This window comes from Choloepus didactylus, chromosome 4 (assembly GCF_015220235.1).
Source record: "Choloepus didactylus isolate mChoDid1 chromosome 4, mChoDid1.pri, whole genome shotgun sequence".
In the NCBI taxonomy this organism is placed as follows: domain Eukaryota; kingdom Metazoa; phylum Chordata; class Mammalia; order Pilosa; family Megalonychidae; genus Choloepus; species Choloepus didactylus.
The window spans coordinates 189,385,037-189,390,242 of NC_051310.1; the positions used below are offsets into that span (position 1 = coordinate 189,385,037).

The 5,206-nt window shown below is 40.6% G+C and overlaps 1 pseudogene; it reads right to left on the reverse strand.

Annotated features, from left to right (window-relative positions):
* Window positions 1-3,111: 3,111 nt before the first annotated feature.
* On the reverse strand, window positions 3,112-3,768 carry LOC119532499 (annotated as a pseudogene).
* Window positions 3,769-5,206: the final 1,438 nt, after the last annotated feature.

A 5,206-nucleotide genomic window follows, 5' to 3' on the forward strand; every position in this document is an offset into this window, starting at 1 on the left:
TTTACCCTTCTCTTTCCTTTCTGGAACACCAATGATTCTTATATTTGTGCACTTTATGTCTTGCATGATATCCCTGAGATCCATTTGGATTTTTTCAATTTTTTCTCCATTCTTTCTTTTGTTCTTTCACTTTCCATTCTGTCCTCTTTAAGCTCACTGATTCACTGCTCATCTTCCTCTAATCTAGAACTGTGAGCATCCAGAATCATTTTAATTTGATTGACAGTGTCTTTATTTCCATAAGATCATCTATTTTTTTATTTACTCTTGCAAATTCTTCTTTATGCTCTTCTAGGGTCTTCTTCATGTCCTTTATATTCAGTGCCATGATCTTGTTGTTTGGCATATAGTTCTTTGATTAATTGCTGCAAGTAGTGTGACTCCTCTGATCTTTTGATTTGGGTGTTTGCATTTGGGTTACCCATATCTTCTGGTTTCTTCATATGCTTTAAAAGTTTCTGTTGCTTTTGCCCCTTGGCATTTGCTTATCTTGATAGTGTTCTTTTAGGATATAAAGACTTATTTGAACAAATATTTCTAATTAGATCTACATATTGGTGGTGTGCACTTTTGCTGACTAATCAGCAGGTGGCATCCACAAGCAACCTATTTGCCTCAAGCCAGTTCTTCTCAACTTTGTGTCTGTGGTGAGTGGGGGGACTGAACATTGTGGGGGTCCAGTTGGTGCACCAAATTTCCATGTGTAGTTGGTGCTGCACACCCTGAATGTGGGGGTGTGTCTGAACAGTTAGGAAGGGAGGGCAACTTTAATAATCAACTCTCCCAGGTGTTCCTGGAGATTTAAAACTCTTGCAGGAGTCCAAACATTCTGTTCAGTCTCATCACAGTTTGTCTCTGCCACAAACCCACAACTCCCTGGTATAGGTGTATGGTCCCTGGGACATTGATGTGGATCTGTCTTCCAAGCCATGCACTCCTAGGGCCTCTGCTGAGGGAAGATTGTTATGTCACAGGTGAACACAGGCCCTATGCAAAGCTCTGAGCCATGGTGTCCTTCAGGAGTGTTTGCAGCCTGCCAAAAATGGCTGTATGGGGCAATGTAATTTCCCCCTTTTGGAAACCTCTGTCTTCCTAGCTCTAGGACAATTAGCTCTGGTTGTCCAAAAGGCTTTCATCCATGTCAGATACTGAGGCATGTGAACAGGTGGTGGGAAGCACTTCCAACCATGCTGGACTGTGTGGCTCTCACTGCCACATCCATACCCATTTTGGGTTTTTAAACTAATCCATGTCCAAATGCCAAACCCCAGCTCTTCCCAACTGTGGTGTTATTCTGCCAGTTCTCCAGCAGGCTCACTCACTCATTTCAGAACACAGACTCTTGGTTTCACCAAGTGCACAGTCCCTTAGGATTTAATAGGCCTTTTTCAGCTGGTACATTGCTGTAACTGGTATTCTGGAGCACTTTCTGTCTTTTATCTCATATTTTTCACATAGACTTTTTTTGTCCTATCTCTCCTAATCTGCCATATTCTCTCTTCTCCTGCATTTTGTTTATCCATTCATGTGTTGATGGACACTTGGCTTGTGTCCACCTTTTGGCTATTGTACATATAGCTGCTATGCACATTGATGTATGATATGTTTGTGTCCCTGTTTTCATTTCGTTTGTTTATATATCTAGGAGTGGAATTGCCTGTTGTATACTTTTTGAGACATTGCCAAATGATATTCCACTTCTGCTGTCTTATTTTACATTCCCACCAACAAATTGCAATTGTTCCAGTTTTTCCACTTCTTCACTGACATTAGTTATTTTCAGTTTTTAAAATAATAGTCATAAAGGTTGTGAAATGGTATCTCATTGTGGTTTTAATTTGCATTTCCCTGATGACTAAAGATATTGAGGGTCTTTTCATGTTCTTATTGGCAATTCATAAACCTTCTTTATAGAAATGTAGATTCCTGTCTTTTGCTCATCAAATTTTTTTGGTTTTATTTTTGTTGTCATTTATTTGTAGCTATTCTTCATACACTCTGGATATTGAACCCTTACATATATAGGATTTGCAACTATTTCACATACTGCAGTTTTTTTTTCACTTTCTTGATAATGTCCTTTGATCCACAAAAATGTAATTTTGATGAATTCCAGTTATGTATACAAGTTAACCTGTGATTCTTTACTTTAACTTATCTCTTCTAAACAAAACTTTAACACCACAGGGCAGATGATTGATTATTTTATTTGTGAGTATATTTCCCTTACTGGCACAACTCTGCCACAAAGTGATCATGACTTTCCTCAAGAATGTTGCATAATAGCCAAGACAAAAGGTAATAAAACATGAGTAACAAAAAATATAATCCTCTATTACCTAAAATACCTGTTTTTTAGAAATATGCCCTACAACTTTTTTCTAGAGCAGTGATTTTTTTGAGTAAATATTCTGAAAAGGCATGGTGTGCTTTTAGGAATTATTCCATGTTGTTTAAGTTATCATCTCTGTTGGGTTACAATTTCTCATAATATTCTCTTTTTCCAGGTGTCAAAGTTATAATGCATGGTTTAAAAGAAAAAGTAGAAAAAAAAAGAAAGCTGGTTATAGTTTTGAGGGCATCTAGGAAAAGAGAAAAACAGAGGGAAAGAAAGGGGGACAAGTTTGGGGAGAATTGAGTGGCCCAAAATCCCACTGTTCCATCCACAGTCCAGCCACTGAAACAAGACTGAAAAATTAGGTCAGTTTTGTACAAGTGTTCTTTTTTTTTTTTTTTTTTTTTTTTTTTTTTTAAATCAAATCACAAGAAAGCTGGCTTAGCTTCTCTTTGAGCTTCTGAATTCATTGAATGTCCAACACTCTGCAGTCCTGCCTTTCCACATAGACAGTTTCTTTTGGCTCTCCTAAGCCTTGGCTTTCACCTAGTTTGGAGTTTCCAAGAAGTGTCAACATCAAGTTAGGAAGGCTGCTTCAGTGTCTGGCCCAGGCATCCATCTGTACTCTGCTTGTAGGGCTCCTAGGGTAGAGAGGGGTAGGAGGAACAGACTCTGCCCATGCAGTCCTCACCATGGATAGGGGATTAGGCAGCATCCAAGGGCTCACCCTCCTTTTCCCTCTCACCCCAACTCAGGTGGAGGGGGAGTAGCTCTTACTAGAGCTTGTGTTGGTGAAGGTTTTGTCTCAACACAGAACATGTAAGTTGTGAACCTGACATCATGTAACACTGGGAGCAGATTGAGAAGGGCTGGTTCACTGGGGTCACTGAACCAGGACTTGATGGGGATGGTGTTGTCTGGATGGCTCTGTAGGACCCTGGGGAGTTATCCAGGATCACAGTGCTGGAGAGGTCACTGTGGACCAGTGAGAGGTCCTTGATGTAGCTGCCCAACTCCAACAAGTAGTGTTTACCATAGTATCTCCTCTTGAGGATCCTTCTATTATCTAGTTTGTCTGCCATGCGTTATGTGAATACCACCATCTCATACCATTGGATTACCACTTCTGAGAAGAAATCCACATGGGTACTCATGTGCAATAAGCTGGACAGGATGCTTGTCTATTACCACCTTGAGGATGAAGTCAGATTTTCCAGGCAAAACCTGTCCTCCACCCCATCATGGTGGGAGTGGGTAAGTGTTACATCCAGATCCAGTACTCAGATCTTTCTCTTCACCTGGTCCAGCTGATGCTAGGACACAGGAGATAAAGGAAGGATATCATATCAATGAGTTTGGTACTGAATTACTGTGCAGATCTGCCTCCACAAAAGGTAAATGAAGAAGCTCCAGAGCTTGATGGTGAAGGCCATGGACAAGCACAGCCCCAGAGGATACTGTATTCACATCAACCCAATGACCCTGACACCACTTGCTCCAGGGCCCCTGTGTCCCAGCTTAACCAGGCCCGCAGGCAGCCCCTCCTGCCAGGAAGGGAAACGTGGTAACTGAGTGGCTGGAGACATTGTAGAGAGTGGCACAGAGCAGAAGTCTCAAAAAACTACCCTGGCAAGTAGGAAGCCAAGCAGAGCAGGCAGCTTGGGGACAGGTGGGTGGACCTCTTGCTGGGGGTTGGGAGTAAATAGGCAGGGTGTGGCACCTATAGCCTTGTGAAGGTTTTTAGGCTGAAATATGTCAGGCCATGATGAGACAAGGGAGGAAGAGGATGGAGAATTGGGAGAGGAGGCAATGGGGGTGGGGAGGAGAGGGAAGGGGCCATAGTATTCTATTATAACTTACTTATTTTGTAGGGTTTGTAGTAATATCATCACTTTCTTTACTAATTTTAGTGTAATCTATAGGTATTTCAATTTTGTTGATCTTTTCAAGGTGCCAACTACTAATTGGTTTCTATTCTCTAATTTATTTCTGCTCTAATTTTATTTCCTTCCTTCTACCTGCTTTGGGTTTAGTCTGCTCTTTTTTTATTTTATTTTATTTTTTTTTTGTATTTCCTTAAGATGTAAAATGTTATTGATTTGAAATATTCTTTTTCTAAAAATAGTTTTATTGCTATATAGTCACATACCCTACAATCATCCACAGTGTACAGTTATTCACAGTACCATCATATAGTTGTGCATTCATCACTGGAATCAATTTTTCAACATTTTCCTTATTCCAAAAGAAATAAAAATTAAAGTAAAAAGAACACTTAAAACATTCCATCTCCCCCATTTTTCAGTTAGTTTTTGTCCCCATTTTTTTCTACCCATCTGTCCATACACTTGATAAAAGGAGTGGAGCCAACACGTTTTCACAATCTCACAGTCACACCATGAAAGTTACATAGTGGTGCAATTGTCTTTAAGAATCAAGGCTACTGAGTTGCAATTCAACAGTTTCAGGTATTTTCTTCTATCTAATCCAATACACTAGAAACTAAAGAGGGATATCTATAAGGCACATAAGAATGCCTTCCAGAGTGACCTCTAGAATCCATATGAAGACTCTCAGCCACTGAAACCTTATTTTGCTCTATTCTCTTCCTCCCCTTCTGTTCAAGATTTTCTCTGTCCCTTGATGCTGGGTCAAAGCTCATCCCCATCTGCCATGCCCCACATTGCCATGGAGACTTCCATCCCTGGGACTCAGGGAGGGCAAGGAGTTCACCTGCCTCAGGCTTAGAGAGAGAGAAAGAGGACACATGTGAGCAACAAAGAGGTTCTCTTGGGTAGACCCTTAGGCATGATTATAAGTAGGCTTACACTCTCCATTACAGTACCAATCTTCATAAGGGCAAGCCCCAAG